Genomic DNA, 25,001 nt, shown 5'->3' on the forward strand with positions numbered 1-25,001 from the left:
TGGTTGGTGGGATTACTGGACAGGGGCCTATAAGACTTAATATCAGACAACTGTCCCAACCACCTCATTCACAGGATTGTCAGATTATTACACAACAATATCCCAATCTATTCTTCACCAAACATTTGGGGCTTCTCAGCATTTACCAAAAAGCTTTTAAACAAATAGTAAAAGAGCTAAAAACACCAATGACCTGGAGCGTTCTACCCGACCTCCCCTCCCCCGATCACCATCAATATCATGGAGACCACACAACACACATTTCTTATCTGAGGAGAAATCATCACACAATATAAATCTCCTCCAGATAATAGATCAGACAGGGAGAAGATCAGCTGATCCCTTCATATAGAAGGATCCGAAAGAGATCAGAAATGTGTGTTGTGTGGTCTCCATAATATTGGTGGTGATCGGGGGAGGGGAGGTCGGGTAGAACCCTCCAGGTCATTGGTGTTTTTAGCTCTTTTACTATTTGTTTAAAAGCTTTTTGGTAAATGCTGAGAAGCCCCGAATGTTTGGTGAAGAATAGAATATAAAATGGTGATGTCTGTGGCTGATGTGTTGTTGGTTGTAATATTTTTGTATATTTCAGATGTTGTTGGTTTTTTAGAAAGTTTCTTAGTTTTTTGGTTAGAAACAAGTGATATCTGTGTGGTGCCCCAGTGTGGATCTCACTTGTCTACCTACTCTGTTAGGTGGGTGTCCTTTCATCATGTCTCCTCAGGTTTTACATGTATATGATTAGTAATTTATTATACTGTGATTTCCATTGATAAATGCTCTTATATGTCTCGTTGTCTTATAAAGAGTTTATCTTGTCTGTGCAGGAGGATGCACAGAGAACCACATGAGCACTTTGACCAAACAGGGGCCTCTTACCCTGCTCCCCCAGGTCTGTCTGGACAGGGAGGAGAGTGAGTGGAGGTCCAGTCCTGATCTCTGTTGTGGGACTTGTATCTCATCACACGAGGACTAAGAGACCCAATTGCTGCAACCAGCTTTATTCCTAAGTGACATCACCCTTCACAGGATCCCGCCGACCTGTTCGTCCATCAAGTCTGTCCAGACACCAGTCCGGTGTGTGAGGGTGTGTGGCTGTGACATCACGACCACTGCCGCAGGAACCTGAAGTTTGTTTAGAATGCTGGGTGCTGCGGGAGCTCACGGGAGGCCCTGGCAGTGGTACCCCCACAATCAGACATCTTATCCCCTGTCCTTTCGATAGGTGATAGGATGTTTAGCCGCAGAGAACCCCTTTAAGGGGCCATTTTTTATAACCTCTACTCTCCAATCGTGCTGTCATTTCCCTCACCTCCCTGTCAGAGTCCTCATTTGTGGTGCAGTTTCTTTGGGCTCTGATCATCTCCCCAACCGGAAGATTTTTGACCATGTGATCCAGATGACAGGAGTTAGCCAGTAAGATGGAATTGGTTGCCATTTCTTTTCTATAAGTAGAGGTAAGTATTTTGCCTTGATTCACATCCCCTACCAATGTCAAACTCAGAAAATAGATTTCAACCTCATTACTATTAGTGTTGCTCGCGAATATTTGCAATGCGAATCTTATTCGCAAATATCACATATTCGCGAATTCGCAAATATTCGCGAATATAGCGCTATATATTCGTAATTACGAATATTCGTTATTTTTATTTTTTTATCACAGTACACATCACAGTGATCACCCCTCTCTGCTTCCAGCTTGTGTGGTGTAAAGAAGGCTGTAATACTACTGTGTGAGACTGGCGTGCGAATTTTCGCACATATGAAAATTTGCATATGCGAATTTTCGCTTATGTTAATTTTTGTTTATGCTAATTTCCATATTTGTAAATTTTCGCATGCGCGAATTTTCGCATATGCGAAAATAAAACGTGAATATTACAAATATGCTAATTTAGCGAATATATGACGAATATCGTGAATTTGAATATGAATATGGCCTATGCCGCTCAACACTAATTACTATGTAGGGAAAAAGCTAACTGATGGTCATTGTTATTGAAAAACTCCCCAAAGCTTTGTATGGCCGGCATATTTGGACCCCCAATATAGGGCACTTGACATTGATGTCATCTGCTTATTTCATTGTCATGTGACCCTGACTCACTCCAAAACCCACAAGATGCTCCAACTCAGTGCAGTACTGTTTGGTGGGATTACTGGACAGGGACCGATAAGACTTAATATCAGACAACTGTCCCAACCACCTCATTCACAGTATTGTCAGATTTTATTACAAGACTGGAGGCTCATATTATGCTAATTCTTCTTTAGTAGCTCATATAGCAGCAAACTAAGGGTTAAAGAAAAACCATAGTGTAGTGCACAATAACTTAGTGTAATCATGCGCAAAATATATGTGAACAGCCAATCATATTAAGGCAACATCTAATATATGGTAAAGTCCCAACTGAAATATTTTCTTTGCTGCTCATTTCATGAGTAAAGTTGATGGAAGATTTTCTCTACATTTATTCATATATATTGTATTTAATTATGTTTTTTCTTTAATTTCTTTTTATTTTGTATATATTTGTTTATTTAATTATTTCAATATTTATTTATTCTTATTTTAATCCTTGTATATATACATATATATATTTATATATGTTGGTGTCTTATCCATTACTTCTCATTATCTTATATTTTATTTCTTATCATATTTCATTATTGCCTCCTCGTGATTCTCTCTTTCCTCATTGCCGTTCTTATCACATTGTCTTTTCTTTCCCCATTTATGTTCCCCTATTTACACTTTCATATTTAATTAAACATTTATATACATCTTTCCCCCCCCCCCCTTTTTCATACTCACTTGGTTTCGCCGTTATTAGCGTTGCTCCGTGCGCGCGCCCTCTCCTATCTTCTACTATCGTCCGTTACACTGGTGACGCACTTTATTTTCTCCGGCGGTCTCGCGAGATTTGTTGCGCAGCTACTTATTAGCTGTTACGTTCTAGATCTCGCATTTTCCACCAGAGCCTCTGCATCGTCGCACTGCTGCCCCTGTCTGGTCAAAAATATATATACATTACATCCATTGTATATTAAGACCCCGTATTGGGAAGAATATTTCAGGTCTTTTCATATATATCTATATATATATATATATATCCTTACATCTATTTATTGATAAAAAAAAATTAAGTATATATATTTTACCTATTTATTTGATCATATTTATTATTATTAATATGTATTAATATTTATTTATATTATTGATCTTTATAGATAGGCATTAAATATTTATTAAATTATTTCAATATGGCCTCTGATGACTTGGACATTCCTGTGACTGACATCATAGAAGTCCCATATGTTAATGAGGATCACATAAATGATCTAATAATAAATCTATTCATTCTGCTGTCAAACATGCTATGTCCTCTATACAGGACTCTATAGGAAAATCCGTAGCAGCCGCTATGTCCCAGTCTGCCCACCAAAAATCCTTTAGATCTCATATGTCTAATCCTACTGATACTTATTGGTCAGCGGATGAGTACATTGGTAAGGTGTCACATAAGAGGCATCACTGTCAAGACGATCCCTTGGACAATGTGTCCAAGAAACGCTATAAGGACGTAAGGGATCAAGTATCTCATATTAAAGGGGTACTCCGGCCCCAAGACATTTTATCCCCTATCCAAAGGATAAGATGTCTGATCACGGGGGACCCACCGCTGTGGACCCCTGCAATCTAGCATACAGCACCCACCTGTAAGCACTGCAGGAAGCGCTGGAGGCTCTCAGTGTTATGCCTCCCTACCACGGGGACGGAGTATCGTGACGTCACGACTCCACCCCCGTGTGACATCATGCCCGCCCCCTAAATGCAAGTCTATGGGAGGGGACGGCCGTCACACCCCCTCCCATAGACTTGCATTGAGGGGGCGGGGCGTGATGCCACATGGGGGCGGAGTCGTGACGTAGGGGATAAGATGTCTTGGATAGGGGATAAGAAAAGGGATAAGATGTCTTGGGGCCGGAGTACCCCTTCAAATTGCATGCTAAGCAAAGCAAAATATCCAGTGTTTTACCTATACACTCTAGTCTCTCAACTCATGAGGGGACAAATCATATAAACGGGATCATAGATCTGTTAGAAACAAACCAGATTCTTATGTTATTGCCTCTAGTGGTTATTTATCTGACTTGTCAGTTCATAATGATTCAGGACAAAATGCAGAATACGAGGACATTTCAGAGGTTGAAGATGACCTTTTATCCTTACCTGATACCTCTGATGATCAAGTTCTTGATTGCAAAGGCATACCTTATTTTGACCCAAATCAGACATTCCAGGTCGGATTAATGGGTTCCTCACCCTAATGTTGCTCAATATTTAAGAGTTTGGTTTTAAAAAGCCCCTAGACAAGATGGCTCCACACAAACTGCACGCTGAATGTCCTAGGCCGACATTGCCTGATATTACTACTCTGACCCCCAACATTGCCTGACATTACTACTCTGACCCCCAACATTGCCTGACATTACTACTCTGACCCCCAACATTGACCCTACTCTGGTCAAATACATTATGAAAGTGGAGAAAAGCTCTAAAAAAGGTATAGACAGGTCCTTCAAATCCTGTCAAGACAAATTGTTGGATGTGTTGGGACCTCTCTCAAAGATATTCGACTTTTCTGAAGAAGCCATAGTGTCTAATAAACCCATAGATGTGACTATTTTGCGAGGCTGGATCCAGAGAGCTATGTGCTTTTGTGGCAACACTAATGCTGCCCTCTATTCAGAATGGAGACGCTCACTTTTAATGAGGCTTTACCCTCAACTGACTCATTTAGCCAACTCTAATTTAGGCGAGTCAAAAGACCCTTTACTCTTTGGGGAATCTTTTATAAAAGAGTTAAGCAAATACGTGGGCTTATTCTCATCATTAGATAAGGCCCAGTCCTCAGTTTTCCAGAGGAAGGTTTTCACCAGGGCCAGAAGAGGCAGGGGCCACTTCCCCGGCCGTACTAACTCTGACCATAATCAGTTCAGAGGCTCCTCATATTCTAACAAACCTCAGACCTCTACAGGACCATTTCATCAAACTCCATTCTTCCCATATAGAGGACGACGTGGCTTTTCCAAGTCCAGACCTTCATCAGGTAAGTTTAATGATTTCAACTTTTTCCCACATTCCTCTAGGAGGCAGATTATAGTATTTTTCCCAAGTTTGCTCCATGATAACTTCGGATGCTTGGATGTTACAAGCCATTATAGGATTCCAGATAGAATTTGTAAGTTTTCCCTTTCAAACACATCTTCATCATCCCATCAGATTTTCAAAGGAAGATCGACTTCTCGTAGACTCAGAAATAGACGAATTATATAAAAAAATGCCATAGTTCCGGTCTCTCCACATCCAAATCTCTTTCATAGCAACATCTTCTAAGTGAAAAAGAAAGATGGTGGCTACAGACCGGTTATCAACCTCAGAATGGATTAATTAACTAAGAGATTTACTACGCCACAGAGATTGGCTGATAAAAATAGATTTGAAGGATGCATATCTAACGGTTCTGATTCATCCATATTCAAGAGATTACCTATGGTTTTTATGGAAAAATCTAATTTGGCAATTCAATTGCATCCCATTCGGTTTAGCTTCTGCATCTTGGTGCTTCACAAAAATAATGAAGCCTGTAGTAGCTATGCTCAGAAGTCGAGGTGTCCGTCTAATAATATACTTAGACGATATCCTTATTATGTCTCAGTCTTGTTCCCTATGTTATCTTCATATGCATTGGACTCTGTCCTTATTGACGGATTTGGGATTTCTAATCAATTTTTAAAAATCCGTTCTGACCCCTTCAAGAGAGGTATAGTATTTGGGATTCATGATCAACACCAATCTAGCAACCTTGCGTCTTCCTTCCAGGTGGTTGAAGACTATTCGAAGGGAGATTCATTCTGTTCTGCACAAGCAGATGATGTCTTTGAGAGCCATTGCTCGAATCGTAGGACTACTTTCAGCCTTGATTCAAGCCATTTTTCCGGCTCCCCTTCACTACAGAGCTCTTCAACATCTCAAAATTCAACCCTTGAGAGAAGATCTGAGTTACATGGATTTGATATCTCGAACTCCCGAAACAAGGGACAAATCACTTTGGTGGTTAAACCACATAGAATGTGGTAGTCTCCTGTCTATTGTGCACCTAATCTATCAAAGGTCTCACAGCCCTTGATAAATTCTGTGCACAGACTTCAGGATCTACAGCTTAAACTGCATTTAGACCTGCTCCAGCATGGTCTGACATTTCAGCGTATTTTGGGCAGATGCGACTTGTCGCATAAAAGTCGCACTTGATAAATTCAGCACCAATGCATTTTTCTGTCTAAAATAGACAAGCATGCATCATGGACTAAAAATCCTCTACAGCAAAAGTCGCAGAAAAGTCGCACAAAAATAGACTGCGACTTTTCATGCGACAAATTTAGAGAAAAACCAGTCTAAAGAGCTTGATAAATCTCCCCCTCTGTGTCTAATTGCATGGCAGATATCGGGCCTTCCTCATCTTTATTCAAACTTTCTCAATCTTCTAAAGAACTCTTATCAGGAGCTTGGGCCCCAGGTACCAAGTCAGCTTACCGATCTGCCTGGAAACTTTGGGTACATTGGTGCTCACAACGGGATCTGGATCCCATTCATTCCTCTATCTTTAACATTTTACATTTTCTTTCCCCCTCTATTGATTCTAGAAAGGCCTAATGCACCATTAATTAATCGATTTTTCAGGCTCATTCTACTAGAAGCGCTATGTCCACCAAAGTATTCCCGGCTGGAGGTTCTTTATCTGACCTTCTCAAAGCAGCTGATTGGTCTTCTGAGTTCACTTTTCGCACTTTCTATTTTAAACCTTCTCCTCACGTCTCTGCTTGTATCTTATATTTTATATTATATTTTAATATTGTTCCACATTATAGTGTTTTCTAATGTTTAGCTTTAAATATACATAATATGAGCCTCCAGTCTTGTAATAAAATTGGAGACTTTCCTGGTCTTGTTGATGGAAAATATAGATTTTATTAAAGACAGGAGGCGAATATTATCCCTCCCTATTACCCTTCCCATTTTGTCGCCGTTTTTTCTCTCTTTTCAGCAGAATTACTGTTCATTTTTTCTGCTGTTATTCCGTTTTCTGGATAGATCCTTCGTTGTCAAGTTTTATTCTTCCGGTTCCTGTTTTACCTAATTTTGGATACTTAATCTTCGCTACAGAGAAGAAGATATTTCAGTTGGGACTTTATCATATATCAGATGTTGCCCTAATATGATTGGCTGTTCACATATATTGCCCACATGACTACACTATGGGTTTTTTTGTCCCTTTGTTTGCTGCCATATGAGCTAGTAAAGAAGAAATAGCATAAAATTCATATCTGTTCTTTAATAAAATCTATATTTTCCATCAAAAACACTAGAAAAACCTCCAATTATTACCCAACATTATCCCAGTATATTCTTCACCAAACATTTGGGGCTTCTCAGCATTTGCCAAAAAAGCTTTTAAACAAATAGTAAAAGAGCTAAAAACATCAATGACCTGGAGCGTTCTACCCGACCTCCCCTCCCCCGATCACCATCAATATCATGGAGACCACACAACACACATTTCTTATCTTTTCCGGATCCTTCTATATGAAGGGATCAGCTGATCTTCTCCCTGTCTGATCTATTATCTGGAGGATATTTATATTGTGTGATGATTTCTCCTCAGATAAGAAATGTGTGTTGTGTGGTCTCCATGATATTGATGGTGATCGGGGGAGGGGAGGTCGGGTAGAACGCTCCAGGTCATTGGTGGTTTTTTTTTTTTTTTTTTTTTAGCTCTTTTACTATTTGTTTAAAAGCTTTTTGGTAAATGCTGAGAAGCCCCAAATGTTTGCTGAAGAATAGAATATAAAATGGTGATATATGTTGCTGGTTATAGTATCTTTATCTGTTTTAGATGTTTTTGGTTTGTAGAAAGCTTTTGGTTAAAAACAAGTGTGAGATCTGTGTGGTGCCCCAGTGTGGACCACACTTGTCCACCTTTCCTGTCAGGTGGATGTCACTTAATCATGTCTGCTCAGGTTTTACATGTATATGAATTGTAATTTATTATACTGTGATTTCCAATGATGAATGCGCTTATATGTCTCATTATCTTATAAAGAGTTTATCTTGTCTGTGCAGGAGGATGCACAGAGAACCACATGAGCACTTTGACCAATCAGGGGCCTCCTACCCTGCTCCCCCGGGTCTGTCTGGACAGGGAGGAGAGTGAGTGGAGGTCCAGTCCAGATTTCTGTTGTAGGACAAAAAATCCCAAATCCAAAGTAGTGTATTTTTGGTCACTTATTATATAATGAAAAAATGAATAACAAGCGATCAAAAGTCCGATCAGTATAAAAATGGTATCGATAAAAACTTCAGATCACGGCGCAAAAAATTAGCCCTCATTCCGGCCCATGTGCAGAAAAATAAAAAAGTTATAGGGGTCAGAAGATGACAATTTTAAATGTATACATTTTCGTGTATGTAGTTATGATTTTCTCCAGAAGTGCGACAAAATCACCTATATAAGTAGGGGATCATTTTAACCGTATGGACCTACAGAATAAAGGGAAGGTGTAATTTTTACCGAAAAATGTATTACGTACAAATGGAAGCCCCCAAAACTTACAAATTAGCACTTTTTGTTCAATTTTGTCGCACAATGAATTTTTTTTCCATTTCACCGTGGATATTTTGGTAAAATGACTAATGTCACTGTGAAGTAGAATTGGTGATGCAAAAAAAAAAAAAAAACATATTATGGAATTTTATGTGCAAAATTGAGTTATGACTTTTACAAGGTGATGAGTGAAAAATGAAAATGCAAAAACGGAAAACCCCTGCATCCTTAAGGGGTTAATGATGAGATTCCTGTGGGCGCTTTTGGGGAGGAGACATCTTTGTGGATTTTGGGAAGCGAGTGATATGTAGGGGTTATAGGGCACTTGATGTCATCTGATTATTTCATTGTCATGTGACCCTGATTCACTCCCAAACCCACAAGATGCTCCAACTCCGTGCAGTACTGGTTGGTGGGATTACTGGACTGGGGCCTATTAGACTTAATATCAGACAACTGTCCCAACCGCCTCATTCACAGGATTGTCAGATTATTACACAACAATATCCCAATCTATTCTTCACCAAACATTTGGGGCTTCTCAGCATTTACCAAAAAGCTTTTAAACAAATAGTAAAAGAGCTAAAAACACCAATGACCTGGAGCGTTCTACCCGACCTCCCCTCCCCCGATCACCATCAATATCATGGAGACCACACAACACACATTTCTTATCTCTTCCGGATCCTTCTATATGAAGGGATCAGCTGATCTTCTCCCTGTCTGATCTATTATCTGGAGGAGATTTATATTGTGTGATGATTTCTCCTCAGATAAGAAATGTGTGTTGTGTGGTCTCCATGATATTTATGGTGATCGGGGGAGGGGAGGTCGGGTAGAACGCTCCAGGTCATTGGTGTTTTTTAGCTCTTTTACTATTTGTTTAAAAGCTTTTTGGCAAATGCTGAGAAGCCCCAAATGTTTGGTGAAGAATAGAATATAAAATGGTGACGTCTGTGGTTGATGTGTTGTTGGTTGTAATAATTTTGTTTATTTCAGATGTTGTTGGTTTTTAGAAAGTTTTTTGGTTTTAAACAAGTGATATCTGTGTGGTGCTCCAGTGTGGATTTCACTTGTCCACCTATCCTGTTAGGTGGGTGTCTTTTCATCATGTCTGCTCAGGTTTTACATGTATATGATTAGTAATTTATTATACTGTGATTTCTATTGATGAATGCACTTATATGTCTCATTGTCTTATAAAGAGGAGGATGCACAGAGAACCACATGAGCACTTTGACCAATCAGGGACCTCCTACCCTGCTCCCCCGGGTCTGTCTGGACAGGGAGGAGAGTGAGTGGAGGTCCAGTCCTGATCTCTGTTGTGGGACTTGTACCTCATCACACGAGGACTAAGAGACCCAATTGCTGCAACCAGCTTTATTCCTAAGTGACATCACCCTTCACAGGATCCCGCCGACCTGTTCATCCATCAAGTCTGTCCAGAGTCCTCATTTGCAGTTTCTTCGGGCTCTGATCATCTCCCAAACCAGAAGATTTTTGACCACATGCTCCAGATGACAGGAGTTAGCCAGTAAGATGGAACTGGTTGCCATTTCTTTTCTATAAGTAGAGGTAAGTATTTTGCCTTGAGTCACATCCCCTACCAATGTCAAACTCAGAAAATAGATTTCCACCTCATTACTATGTAGGGAAAAAGCTAACTGATGGTCATTGTTATTCCAATACTCCCCAAAGCTTTGTATGGGCGGCATAAAGGGCACCGATGCTTGTAACCTTGAATCTACCAATTCACAAAAATGTTCGTTTAATGATGAGATTCCTGTGGGCGCTTTTGTGGGGAGACATCTTTATGGATTTTGAGAAGTGAGTGATATGTAGATATTATAGGGCACTTGACATTGATGTCATCTGATTATTTCATTGTCATGTGACCCAGACTCACTCCCAAACCCACAAGATGCTCCAACTCAGTGCAGTACTGATTGGTGGGATTACGGGACAGGGGCCTATAAGACTTAATATCAGACAACTGTCCCAACCGCCTCATTCACAGGATTGTCAGATTTTATTACAAGACTGGAGACTCATATTATGCTAATTCTTCTTTAGTAGCTCATATAGCAGCAAACTAAGGGTTAAAGAAAAACCATAGTGTAGTGCACAATAACTTAGTGTAATCATTCGCACAATATATGTGAACAGCCAATCATATTACGGCAACATCTAATATATGGTAAAATCCCAACTGAAATATCTTCTTTGCTGCTCATTTCATGAGTAAAGTTGATGGAAGATTTTCTCTACATTTATTCATATATATTGTATTTAATTATGTATTTGCCACCAGAGCCTCTGCATTGTCGCACTGCTGCCCCTTCTGCTACTCCTTCTGATACTTATTGGTCAGCGGATGAGTACATTGGTAAGGTGTCACATAAGAGGCATCATTGTCAAGACGATCCCTTGGATAATGTGTCCAAGAAACGCTCTAAGGGCGTAAGGGATCAAGTATCTGTTATTAAAGGGGTACTCTGGCCCCAAGACATCTTATCCCCTATCCAAAAGATAGGGGTAAGATGTCTGATCACGGGGGACTCACCGCTGTGGACCCCTGCAATCTAGCATGCAGCACCCACCTGTAAGCACTGCAGGAAGCGCTGGAGGCTCTCAGTGTTATGCCTCCCTACCACGGGGACGGAGTATCGTGACATCACGACTCCACCCCTGTGTGACATCATGCACGTCTAAATGCAAGTCTATGGGAGGGGACGGCCGTCACACCCCCTCCCATAGACTTGCATTGAGGGGGCGGGGTGTGATGCCACATGGGGGCGGAGTTGTGACATCACGAGACTCCGTCCCTGTAGTTGGGAGGCATAAGACTTGGAGCCTCAAGCGCTTTCTGCAGTGCTTACAGGTGGATGCTGCATGCTAGATTGCAGGGGTCCCCAGCGGCGGGTCCCCCGTGATAAGATGTCTTGGGGTCGGAGTAGCCCTTCGAATCGCATGCTAAGCAAAGCTAAATATCCAGTGTTTTACCTATACACTCTAGTCCCTCAACCCATGAGGACGAACCATATAAACGGGATCATAGATCTGTTAGAAACAAACCAGATTCTTATGTTATTGCCTCTAGTGATTCTTCATCTGACTTGTCAGTTCATAATGATTCAGGCCAAAATGCAGAATACGAAGACCTTTCAGAGGTTGAAGATGACCTTTTATTCTTACCTGATACCTCTGATGATCAAGTTCTTGATTGCAAAGACATACCTTATTTTGACCCAAATCAGACATCCCAGGTCGGGTGAATGGGTTCCTCACCCTAATGTTGCGCAATATTTAAGAGTTTGGTTTAAAAAGCCCTTATACAAGATGGCTCCACACAAACTGCACGCTGAATGTCCTAGGCCGACATTGCCTGATATTACTACTCTGACCCCCAACATTGCCTGACATTACTACTCTGACCCCCGACATTGCCCCTACTCTGGTCAAATACATTATGAAAGCGGGGAAAAGCCCTAAAAAGGTATAGACAGGTCCTTCAAATCCTGTCAAGACAAATTGTTGGATGTGTTGGGACCTCTCTCAAAGATAATGGACCTTTCTGAAGAAGCCATAGTGTCTAATAAACCCATAGATGTGACTATTTTGTGAGGCTGGATCAAGAGAGCTATATGCTTTTTTGGCAACACTAATGCTGCCCTCTATTCAGAACGGAGACTTTCACTTTTAATGAGGCTTGACCCACAACTGACTCATTTAGCCAACTCTGATTTAGGCGAGTCAAAAGACCCTTTACTCTTTGGGGAATCTTTTATAAAAGAGTTAAACAAATACGTGGGCTTATTCTCATCATTAGATAAGGCCCAGTCCTCAGTTTTCCAGAGGAAGGTTTTCACCAGGGCCAGGAGAGGCAGGGGCCACTTCCCCGGCCGTACTAACTCAGACCGTAATCAGTTCCGAGGGTCCTCATATTCTAACAAACCTCAGACCTCTACAGGACCATTTCATCAAACTCCATTCTTCCCATATAGAGGACGACCATGGAAGCTCACAGGCCAACTTGGCTTTTCCAAGTCCAGACCTTCATCAGGTAAGTTTAATGTTTTCACCTTTTTCCCACATTCCTCTAGGAGGCAGATTATAGTATTTTTCCCAAGTTTGCTCCATGATAACTTCGGATGCTTGGATGTTACAAGCCATTATAGGATTCCAGATAGAATTTGTAAGTTTTCCCTTTCAAACACATCTTCCTCATCCCATCCGATTTTCAAAGGAAGATCCACTTCTCGTAGACTCAGAAATAGACGAATTATATTAAAAAAATGCCATAGTTTCGGTCTCTCCACATCCAAATCTCTTTCATAGCAACATCTTTTTAGTGAAAAAGAAAGATGGTGGCTACAGACCGGTTATCAACCTCAGAATGGATTAATTAACTAAGAGATTTACTACGCCACAGAGATTGGCTGATAAAAATAGATTTGAAGGATGCATATCTAACGGTTCTGATTCATCCATATTCAAGAGATTACCTATGGTTTTTATGGAAAAATCTAATTTGGCAATTCAATTGCCTCCCATTCGGTTTAGCTTCTGCATCTTGGTGCTTCACAAAAATAATGAAGCCTGTAGTAGCTATGCTCAGAAGTCGAGGTGTCCGTCTGATCATATACTTAGATGATATCCTTATTATGTCTCAGTCTCGTTCCCTATGTTATCTTCATATGCATTGGACTCTGTCCTTATTGACAGATTTGGGATTTCTAATCAATTTCAAAAAATCCGTTCTGACCCCTTCAAGGGAGGTAGAGTTTTTGGGATTCATGATCAACACCAATCTAGCAACCTTGTGTCTTCCTTCCAGGAGGTTGAAGACTATCCGAAGGGAGATTCATTCTGTCCTGCACAAGCAGATGATGTCTTTGAGAGCCATTGCCCGAATCGTAGGACTACTTTCAGCCTTGATTCAAGCTCTTCAACGTCTTACAATTCCACCCTTGAGAGAAGGTCTGGGTTACATGGATTTGATATCTCTTACTCACGAAACAAGGGACAAATTACTTTGGTGGTTAAACCACATAGAATCTTGGAATAGAAAAGCCATCTTTCATTCTCTTCCGGACCTCATTATAGAATCCAATTCGAGTCTTCTCGGTTGGGGAGCTCGCTGCGATCCTTTATCCACAGAAGAATCTTCATTACATATCGATTGTTTAGAACTCCTGGCAGGATTTTTTTCCTTGAAGAGTTTTATCAAAGACAGATCTCATTGTTGTGTCCTCTTGAAGATGGACGACATCTCTGCGGTTCAGTATGTCAATCGTCTGGGTGGCACAAGATCAAAAATTTTAGCTGATATTACAAAAGATTTTTGGCATTTCTGCTTGGACAAGGATATTGTCCCCAAAACGGAATACCTTCCTGGTCTCTCAAACTCTGTTGCGGATTGGAATTCATGTTTCCTTTCTGATTACAGTGATTTGCATCTGGATCCTTCCATTTTCTCTGAAAATCAACAATCTATGGGGTCCCCTTCAAATAGATTTGTTCGCATCTCGACTCAATCGACAACTTCCAACATTTTTCAGTTGGCGCCCAGATCCAGAAGCTTCAGGAGTGGACGCATTCCATCAAATTTGGCCTCAGGGAATTCTTTATGCGTTTCCTCCCTTTGCATTGATTCCACGACTTCTTCTCCAAACTTGGATGTTGAAATCGACTCTGCTCATCATAACTCCTTGGTGGCCAACTCAAGCTCTGTTCCCTCAGATTCCCAGAATGTGCACAGATAACCCTCGTCTTTCTTGCTTTCAATCAATTCTTTTAGATCCATCAGGGAATCCTCATCCTCTTGTCCCACAACAGAGATCTGGACTGGACCTCCACTCACTCTCCTCCCTGTCTGACAGACCCGGGGAGCAGGGTAGGAGGTTCCTGATTGGTCAAAGTGCTCATGTGGTTCTCTGTGCATCCTCCTGCACAGACAAGATAAACTCTTTATAAGACAATGATTACACTAAGTTTTTTTTTTTAAACCCATTGTTTGCTGCCATATGAGCTAGTAAAGAAGAAATAGCATAATATTCACCTCTGGTCTTTAATAAATTCTATATTTTTCATCAAAAACACTAGAAAAATCTCCAATTATTACTCATTATTCCAGTCTATTCTTCACCAAACATTTTGGACTTCTCAGCATTTGTCAAAAACTACTTTTAAACAAATAATAATAATAAAAAAAAAAAAAAAAAAAAAAAAAAAAGCTAAAATCACCAATGACCTGGAGCGTTATACCCGACCTCCCCTCCCCCGATCACCATCAATATCATGGAGACCACACAACACACATTTCTTATCTTTTCCAGATCCTTCTATATGAAGGGATCAGCTGATCTTCTCCCTGTCTGATCTATTATCTGGAGGAGATTTATATTGTGTGATGATTTCTCCTCAGATAAGAAATGTGTGTTGTGTGGTCTCCATGATATTGATGGTGATCGGGGGAGGGGAGGTCGGGTAGAACGCTCCAGGTCATTGGTGTTTTTAGCTCTTTTACTATTTGTTTAAAAGCTTTTTGGTAAATGCTGAGAAGCCCCAAATGTTTGGTGAAGAATAGAATATAAAATGGTGATATATGTTGCTGGTTATAGTATTTTTAACTGTTTCAGATGTTGTTGGTTTTTAGAAAGCTTTAGGTTAAAAACAAGTGTTAGATCTGTGTGGTGCCACAGTGTGGACCACACTTGTCCACCTTTCCTGTCAGGTGGATGTCACTTAATCATGTCTGCTCAGGTTTTACATGTATATGAATTGTAATTTATTATACTGTGATTTCCAATGATGAATGCGCTTATATGTCTCATTGTCTTATAAAGAGTTTATCTTGTCTGTGCAGGAGGATGCACAGAGAACCACATGAGCACTTTGACCAATCAGGGGCCTCCTACCCTGCTCCCCCGGGTCTGTCTGGACAGGGAGGAGAGTGAGTGGAGGTCCAGTCCAGATCTCTGTTGTGGGACAAAAAATCCCAAATCCAAAATAGTGTATTTTTGGTCACTTTTTATATCATGAAAAAATGAACAACAAGCGATCAAAAGTCCGATCAGTACAAAAATGGTACCGCTAAACACTTCAGATCATGGCGCAAAAAATTAGCCCTCATTCCGGCCCATGTGCAGAAAAATAACAAAGTTATAGGGGTCAGAAGATGACAATTTTAAATGTATACATTTTCCTGCATGTAGTTATGATTTTCTCCAGAAGTGCGACAAAATCACCTATATAAGTCGGGGATCATTTTAATCGTATGGACCTACAGAATAAAAAGAAGGTGTCATTTTTACCGAAAAATGTACGGCGTAGAAACGGAAGCCCCAAAACTTACAAAATAGCACTTTTTGTTCAATTTTGTCGCACAATTCATTTTATTTCCATTTCACCGTGGATATTTTGGTAAAATGACTAATGTCACTGTGAAGTAGAATTGGTGACGCAAAAAAAAATAAGCCATAATATGGAATTTTATGTGCAAAATTGAGTTGTGACTTTTACAAGGTGATGAGGAAAAACTGAAAAAGCAAAAACGGAAAAACCCTGCATCCTTAAGGGGTTAATGATGAGATTCCTGTGGGCGCTTTTGGGGAGGTGAGTGATACGTAGGTGTTATAGGGCACTTGATATCATCTGATTATTTCTTTGTCATGTGACCCTGATTCACTCCCAAACCCACAAAATGCTCCAACTCAGTGCAGTACTGGTTGGTGGGATTACTGGACAGGGACCTATAAGACTTAATATCAGACAACTGTCCCAACCGCCTCATTCACAGGATTGTCAGATTATTACACAACAATATCCCAATCTATTCTTCACCAAACATTTGGGGCTTCTCAGCATTTACCAAAAAGCTTTTAAACAAATAGTAAAAGAGCTAAAAACACCAATGACCTGGAGCGTTCTACCCGACCTCCCCTCCCCCGATCACCATCAATATCATGGAGACCACACAACACACATTTAGGGTACGATCCCCCCTAGTGACTCTGTGCAGGACACGTCTGCTATGGACTCATAATGGCGGCTTTCAACTTTTGAAATTTTGCAATAGCGGAAAGAAAACACTAGGGGGGGGGGGAGAGGAGATTTTCCAATACCAGTACAGAGGAAAAGATGCTGAGTTGCCCATAGCAACCAATCAGATCGCTGCTTTTCTTTTTAACAAGGCCTCTGCAAAATGAAAGTAGCGATCTGATAAATCTCCCACTAGGTGACCAGGACCATAGAAGTGAACGGGGTCCACTCCTCACACTAACAGTATACATCAGGCCAACGGATACGATTAACCCCTTAAGGACATGCGCTGTAAATGTAGCACCTCTTAGCGCACAGCGCCGCACATTTACAGCGCGGCTGTGATATGAGCGCAGGAGCTGCGCTCGCTTCATTCCCGGAGGACCCGCTGGTAATGGCGGACATCAGCGATCGCGCTGATGTCTGCCATTAACCCCTCAGATGCCGTGATCAATACAGATCATGGCAGTGTGGCACTTATAATGGCTGATCTGATCGCCTGCGGCACTGCTGCCGGGATCACATCAGCGAAGATGGCGGACGGAGGTCCTGTCACCTGCTTCCATCCGTCTCCCGGGGTCTTCTGCACTGATCTGCCTTCCAGCAGACCAGAGCAGAAGATCACCAATAATACTGATTGGTGCTATGCCCTATGCATAGCACTGAACAGTATTAGCAATATAATGATTGCTATAAATAGTCCCCTGTGGAGACTAAGAAAGTGTAAAATAATTTTTTTTTTAAGTTTTAAAAAAAGTTTAAAAAAATTTGAAAATCCCCTTCCCCAATAAAGTTTTAAATCATCCTTTTCCCCCATATTAATAAATAAAAACCTTAAAAAATGATAAATAATAAACATATTTGGTATCGTTGCTTGCGTAAATGTCTGAACTATAAAAATATAATGTTAATAATCCCCTATGGCGAACGGTGTAAACGTAAAAAAAAAAAAAGTCAAACATTTCTGCTTTTTTGTCACATCAAACTGCAAAATTTTTTAATAAAAAGCGATCAAAAATTCACATATACGCAAATCTGGTACCAAAACAAACTACAGATCATGGCGCAAAAAATGTGCCCTGAAACATCCCTGAATACAGAAAAATAAGAAAGTTAGAGTTGGTCAAAATAGGGCAATTGTAAACATACTGATTTTGTAAAAAACTGTTTGAGATTTTTTTAAAGCAGTACAATAATAGAAATGTATGTAAGCATGGGGATCATTTTAATCGTATTGACCCAGAGAAAAAAGAAAACATGTACATTTTTACCGTAAAGTGTACAGTGCGAAAACGAAACCCCCCAAATTTGCAAAATTATGATTTTCGTTAAAATTTCCTTACACAAATTTTTTTTTTTTGGGGGGGGGGGGAGGGGGGGGGGTTTACTATATATTTTAGGGTAAAATTTGTGATGTCAGTACAATGTACAACTGGTCCCACAAAAAACAAGCCCCCATATGGGTCTGGGAATGGAAATATTAAGGAGTTATGAATTTCAGAAGGCGAGGAGGAAAAAACAAAAATGCAAAAATAAAATTGGCTGCATCCTTAAGGGGTTAATGGGGGCAGGAACGTAGTGTGATCGCACCCTACATCAGTGTTGTGTGGTCTCCATGATATTGATGGTGATCGGGGGAGGGGAGGTCGGGTAGAACGCTCCAGGTCATTGGTGTTTTTAGCTCTTTTACTATTTGTTTAAAAGCTTTTTGGCAAATGCTGAGAAGCCCCAAATGTTTGGTGAAGATCAGAAGATAAAATGGTGATGTCTCCATAGACAATAGTTGTGGTTGTCAGATATTAATGGTTTTTAATGGTTTATAAAGCTTCTCAAGGAAGAAGTACCGATAATGTCATGTGATTTGCGTTCGTTGATTATTTGCCGCCATAGTTATCATAGTGTCTCGCCGCATTCGATAACTATGGTGCAGAATAAACCTTCCCTCACAATGGCTGTGTGGCGCCATTTGTGGTCTGGTTTGGAGTAAATTTGCACCTTTGCAGACCTCCTTGCGCCCGAAATAACAAGGCAAACACTGAAATGTTGTAACCTAAATGTTGCAAAACGTCAGTGAAAAAAATGTCTGCGCCAAACATGTGACAAATGTAGGGAAAAAAAGTTGCTCTAATTTGCTTGATAAATTCCCCCCTCCCCGAGTGACCCCCGTTGGTGGTGGGATCCCGCCGAGTGATGACCTTGACCCCTCACCTATAGTATCCCGACCTTCTGTTTGTTGGTCAATTTGAGAACATTTTGTTTTCCCTCTACGATTACACATCTGATTATTTCTCCTCATAGCAACCAATCAGATCGCTTCTTTCATTTTTGAAAAGGCCTGTGAAAAATGAAAGAAGTGATGTGATTGGTTGCTATGGGCAACTTTTCCTCCATACAGGTTTTGATAAATCTCCCCCTATGGGGGAGATTTATCAAAACCTGTACGGAGGAAAAGTTACCCCTTGGCCCATAGCAACCTCAGACCATAGCAACCAATCCCATCACTTCTTTCATTGTTAACAAAATCTCTGCAGAATGAAAGACATGATCTGATTGGTTGCTATGGGCAACTAGGCATGAAATGGATCTGCCCCCTTTTGAATTAGGGGTCAGAATCAATATATAAAGGATAGAAGAAATTACACTGACACCCATTCAGCAAATGGTACTTCCTTGTGATTGGTTTCTTCCACCTGCACATGTTCCTCATCCAGCATGTGGATCTTATCATCTTGGGTGTAGTCTCTCCGGAGGTGCCATCTTCTACACATTCTTTCAAACTTGATGGGAGGGAGGAGTGAGTGACCCTTTTAGCCACTCACCATCCCCCACAGGCAACTTTTCCCCAGGTTTTGATAAATCTCCCCCTATGTGTTCACTCTGTACCTGTGTTTCGTCCACAAGGGTTTTTCAGATTCGCCTCCTGGAGGTCTAGGGGAGGTGCGCGTGACCATTAGGCTTCTCCTACAACACCGGGTGCCTGTTTATAAAGAGACGCCAACAAGTTGTTGTGTGAGTCCTTCTACTATAAGAACAAGAGGGAAGAGTGAGACATAAAGTAGGAGGAGGAGAGATCAGTGTTACAGAGATCAGCGTCCAGAGATCACCCACTGAGCCCTGAACCTGCATAAGAGGAACCATCACAGGACTTCAATGTCACCGAATACTGAACGTTTACTGAATATTTCATTATAATAACAGAACAGAAGAGTTTTATACGCGGCCGTGATCTCCGTTCACATACAAATAATTCGGGTAGTTTATCCTGTTTTTGTGGTGTAGATTTGTCTCCGTTCACATACAAATAATTCGGGTAGTTTATCCTGTTTTTGTGGTGTAGATTTGTCTCCGTTCACATACAAATAATTCGGGTAGGGTATCCTGTTTTTGTGGTGTAGATTTGTCTCCGTTCACATACAAATAATTCGGGTAGTTTATCCTGTTTTTGTGGTGTAGATTTGTCTCCGTTCACATACAAATAATTCGGGTAGTTTATCCTGTTTTTGTGGTGTAGATTTGTCTCCGTTCACATACAAATAATTCGGGTAGTTTATCCTGTTTTTGTGGTGTAGATTTGTCTCCGTTCACATACAAATAATTCGGGTAGTTTATCCTGTTTTTGTGGTGTAGATTTGTCTCCGTTCACATACAAATAATTTGGGTAGTTTATCCTGTTTTTGTGGTGTAGATTTGTCTCCGTTCACATACAAATAATTCGGGTAGTTTATCCTGTTTTTGTGGTGTAGATTTGTCTCCGTTGCTGTTTAGAGACTTTTCATTGCGACGTTAGAGGTTTTTTCTTTAATAGTGTAGCTGCTCCATACTCTGCTTAAAGGGATGTTCCAGCTTTATACATCTTATTGTGGTGAGCCACGGTGAATGGCGGGACCACGGGGTGTAGCGCTTTAGGTGGATGGGGCAGATGGTATTAACCCCTAATGTTCATGATGCCAGAATGGTTTTTGGGAACCATCCAAACGATATCTCCGCTATTCTAATGGCTAGGCAGTGAAATGACTGTCCATAACCAGTTATGGTTTAATGGAGGTTTTACTGAGGTCAGACAAGTGTTATAGTCTCTACAGCTCGGCCAGAATCCCAGAGAGGTGGCCAGGAACACAGAAGGACCTCACAGCTTGCTGGGACCAATAATACTTGTAATAGACTTTAGATAATTGACTTGAGGCTTGACTGGACTGTAGGTAGCGACAGCAGACATAGACCGGACTGTAGGTAGTGACAGCAGACATAGACCGGACTGTAGGTAGTGACAGCAGACATAGACCGGACTGTAGGTAGTGACAGCAGACATAGACCGGACTGTAGGTAGTGACAGCAGACATAGACCGGACTGTAGGTAGTGACAGCAGACATAGACCGGACTGTAGGTAGTGACAGCAGACATAGACCGGACTGTAGGTAGTGACAGCAGACATAGACCGGACTGTAGGTAGTGACAGCAGACATAGACCGGACTGTAGGTAGTGACAGCAGACATATAGACCGGACTGTAGGTAGTGACAGCAGACATATAGACCGGACTGTAGGTAGTGACAGCAGACATATAGACCGGACTGTAGGTAGTGACAGCAGACATATAGACCGGACTGTAGGTAGTGACAGCAGACATATAGACCGGACTGTAGGTAGTGACAGCAGACATAGACTGGACTGTAGGTAGTGACAGCAGACATAGACCGGGCTGTAGGTAGTGACAGCAGACATAGACCGGACTGTAGGTAGTGACAGCAGACATATAGACCGGACTGTAGGTAGTGACAGCAGACATAGACCGGGCTGTAGGTAGTGACAGCAGACATAGACTGGACTGTAGGTAGTGACAGCAGACATATAGACCGGGCTGTAGGTAGTGACAGCAGACATAGACGGGGCTGTAGGTAGTGACAGCAGACATATAGACCGGCCTGTAGGTAGTGACAGCAGACATAGACCGGACTGTAGGTAGTGACAGCAGACATAGACCGGACTGTAGGTAGTGACAGCAGACATAGACCGGACTGTAGGTAGTGACAGCAGACATAGACCGGACTGTAGGTAGTGACAGCAGACATAGACCGGACTGTAGGTAGTGACAGCAGACATAGACCGGACTGTAGGTAGTGACAGCAGACATAGACCGGACTGTAGGTAGTGACAGCAGACATAGACCGGGCTGTAGGTAGTGACAGCAGACATAGACCGGGCTGTAGGTAGTGACAGCAGACATAGACCGGACTGTAGGTAGTGACAGCAGACATAGACCGGACTGTAGGTAGTGACAGCAGACATATAGACCGGACTGTAGGTAGTGACAGCAGACATATAGACCGGACTGTAGGTAGTGACAGCAGACATATAGACCGGACTGTAGGTAGTGACAGCAGACATAGACCGGACTGTAGGTAGTGACAGCAGACATATAGACCGGACTGTAGGTAGTGACAGCAGACATATAGACCGGACTGTAGGTAGTGACAGCAGACATAGACCGGACTGTAGGTAGTGACAGCAGACATATAGACTGGACTGTAGGTAGTGACAGCAGACATAGACCGGACTGTAGGTAGTGACAGCAGACATATAGACTGGACTGTAGGTAGTGACAGCAGACATAGACTGGACTGTAGGTAGTGACAGCAGACATAGACCGGACTGTAGGTAGTGACAGCAGACATAGACCGGACTGTAGGTAGTGACAGCAGACATAGACTGGACTGTAGGTAGTGACAGCAGACATAGACCGGACTGTAGGTAGTGACAGCAGACATAGACCGGACTGTAGGTAGTGACAGCAGACATATAGACCGGACTGTAGGTAGTGACAGCAGACATAGACCGGACTGTAGGTAGTGACAGCAGACATAGACCGGACTGTAGGTAGTGACAGCAGACATAGACTGGACTGTAGGTAGTGACAGCAGACATAGACTGGACTGTAGGTAGTGACAGCAGGCATAGACCGGACTGTAGGTAGTGACAGCAGACATAGACTGGACTGTAAGTAGTGACAGCAGACATAGACTGGACTGTAGGTAGTGACAGCAGGCATAGACCGGACTGTAGGCAGTGACAGCAGACATAGACCGGACTGTAGGTAGTGACAGCAGGCATAGACCGGACTGTAGGTAGTGACAGCAGACATAGACCGGACTGTAGGTAGTGACAGCAGACATAGACCGGGCTGTAGGTAGTGACAGCAGACATAGACCGGACTGTAGGTAGTGACAGCAGACATAGACCGGACTGTAGGTAGTGACAGCAGACATAGACCGGACTGTAGGTAGTGACAGCAGACATAGACCGGGCTGTAGGTAGTGACAGCAGGCATAGACCGGGCTGTAGGTAGTGACAGCAGACATAGACCGGGCTGTAGGTAGTGACAGCAGACATATAGACCGGACTGTAGGTAGTGACAGCAGACATAGACCGAGCTGTAGGTAGTGACAGCAGACATAGACCGGACTGTAGGTAGTGACAGCAGACATAGACCGGACTGTAGGTAGTGACAGCAGACATAGACCGGACTGTAGGTAGTGACAGCAGACATAGACCGGGCTGTAGGTAGTGACAGCAGACATATAGACCGGACTGTAGGTAGTGACAGCAGACATAGACCGAGCTGTAGGTAGTGACAGCAGACATAGACCGGGCTGTAGGTAGTGACAGCAGACATAGACCGGGCTGTAGGTAGTGACAGCAGACATAGACCGGACTGTAGGTAGTGACAGCAGACATATAGACTGGACTGTAAGTAGTGACAGCAGACATAGACTGGACTGTAGGTAGTGACAGCAGACATAGACCGGACTGTAGGTAGTGACAGCAGACATAGACCGGGCTGTAGGTAGTGACAGCAGACATAGACCGGGCTGTAGGTAGTGACAGCAGACATAGACCGGACTGTAGGTAGTGACAGCAGACATAGACCGGGCTGTAGGTAGTGACAGCAGACATAGACCGGACTGTAGGTAGTGACAGCAGACATAGACCGGGCTGTAGGTAGTGACAGCAGACATAGACCGGGCTGTAGGTAGTGACAGCAGACATAGACCGGACTGTAGGTAGTGACAGCAGACATAGACTGGACTGTAGGTAGTGACAGCAGACATAGACCGGGCTGTAGGTAGTGACAGCAGACATAGACCGGGCTGTAGGTAGTGACAGCAGACATAGACCGGACTGTAGGTAGTGACAGCAGACATAGACCGGACTGTAGGTAGTGACAGCAGACATAGACCGGGCTGTAGGTAGTGACAGCAGACATAGACCGGACTGTAGGTAGTGACAGCAGACATAGACCGGGCTGTAGGTAGTGACAGCAGACATATAGACCGGGCTGTAGGTAGTGACAGCAGACATAGACCGGACTGTAGGTAGTGACAGCAGACATATAGACCGGACTGTAGGTAGTGACAGTAGACATAGACCGGACTGTAGGTAGTGACAGCAGACATAGACCGGACTGTAAGTAGTGACAGCAGACATAGACCGGGCTGTAGGTAGTGACAGCAGACATAGACCGGACTGTAGGTAGTGACAGCAGACATAGACCGGACTGTAGGTAGTGACAGCAGACATAGACCGGACTGTAGGTAGTGACAGCAGACATAGACCGGGCTGTAGGTAGTGACAGCAGACATAGACCGGACTGTAGGTAGTGACAGCAGACATAGACCGGACTGTAGGTAGTGACAGCAGACATAGACCGGGCTGTAGGTAGTGACAGCAGACATAGACTGGACTGTAGGTAGTGACAGCAGACATAGACCGGACTGTAGGTAGTGACAGCAGACATAGACTGGACTGTAGGTAGTGACAGCAGACATAGACCGGGCTGTAGGTAGTGACAGCAGACATAGACCGGGCTGTAGGTAGTGACAGCAGACATAGACCGGACTGTAGGTAGTGACAGCAGACATAGACTGGACTGTAGGTAGTGACAGCAGACATAGACCGGGCTGTAGGTAGTGACAGCAGACATAGACTGGACTGTAGGTAGTGACAGCAGACATAGACTGGACTGTAGGTAGTGACAGCAGACATAGACCGGACTGTAGGTAGTGACAGCAGACATAGACCGGGCTGTAGGTAGTGACAGCAGACATAGACTAGACTGTAGGTAGTGACAGCAGACATAGACCGGACTGTAGGTAGTGACAGCAGACATAGACCGGACTGTAGGTAGTGACAGCAGACATAGACCGGACTGTAGGTAGTGACAGCAGACATAGACCGGACTGTAGGTAGTGACAGCAGACATAGACCGGACTGTAGGTAGTGACAGCAGACATA

The 25,001-nt window shown here is 42.5% G+C and overlaps 8 non-coding genes across 8 annotated transcripts; 4 read left to right on the forward strand and 4 right to left on the reverse strand.

Annotated features, from left to right (window-relative positions):
* Positions 1–126: 126 nt before the first annotated feature.
* Positions 127–188, reverse strand: LOC130363436 (U7 small nuclear RNA). Its single transcript, XR_008891844.1, has one exon. It is a non-coding gene; the product is annotated as a U7 small nuclear RNA (small nuclear RNA).
* A 260-nt stretch (positions 189–448) lies between these two features.
* On the forward strand, positions 449–510 carry LOC130363447 (U7 small nuclear RNA). Its single transcript, XR_008891854.1, has one exon. It is a non-coding gene; the product is annotated as a U7 small nuclear RNA (small nuclear RNA).
* Positions 511–7,488: 6,978 nt separating this feature from the next.
* LOC130363413 (U7 small nuclear RNA) lies at positions 7,489–7,551 on the reverse strand. Its single transcript, XR_008891822.1, has one exon. It is a non-coding gene; the product is annotated as a U7 small nuclear RNA (small nuclear RNA).
* A 1,650-nt stretch (positions 7,552–9,201) lies between these two features.
* Positions 9,202–9,263, reverse strand: LOC130363438 (U7 small nuclear RNA). Its single transcript, XR_008891845.1, has one exon. It is a non-coding gene; the product is annotated as a U7 small nuclear RNA (small nuclear RNA).
* Positions 9,264–9,525: 262 nt separating this feature from the next.
* On the forward strand, positions 9,526–9,586 carry LOC130363452 (U7 small nuclear RNA). Its single transcript, XR_008891858.1, has one exon. It is a non-coding gene; the product is annotated as a U7 small nuclear RNA (small nuclear RNA).
* A 5,591-nt stretch (positions 9,587–15,177) lies between these two features.
* Positions 15,178–15,239, forward strand: LOC130363439 (U7 small nuclear RNA). Its single transcript, XR_008891846.1, has one exon. It is a non-coding gene; the product is annotated as a U7 small nuclear RNA (small nuclear RNA).
* Positions 15,240–16,522: 1,283 nt separating this feature from the next.
* On the reverse strand, positions 16,523–16,584 carry LOC130363440 (U7 small nuclear RNA). The gene has a single exon (XR_008891847.1). It is a non-coding gene; the product is annotated as a U7 small nuclear RNA (small nuclear RNA).
* Positions 16,585–18,381: 1,797 nt separating this feature from the next.
* LOC130363420 (U7 small nuclear RNA) lies at positions 18,382–18,443 on the forward strand. The gene has a single exon (XR_008891829.1). It is a non-coding gene; the product is annotated as a U7 small nuclear RNA (small nuclear RNA).
* Positions 18,444–25,001: the final 6,558 nt, after the last annotated feature.

The sequence above is a fragment of the Hyla sarda genome, chromosome 3 (genome assembly GCF_029499605.1).
Source record: "Hyla sarda isolate aHylSar1 chromosome 3, aHylSar1.hap1, whole genome shotgun sequence".
In the NCBI taxonomy this organism is placed as follows: domain Eukaryota; kingdom Metazoa; phylum Chordata; class Amphibia; order Anura; family Hylidae; genus Hyla; species Hyla sarda.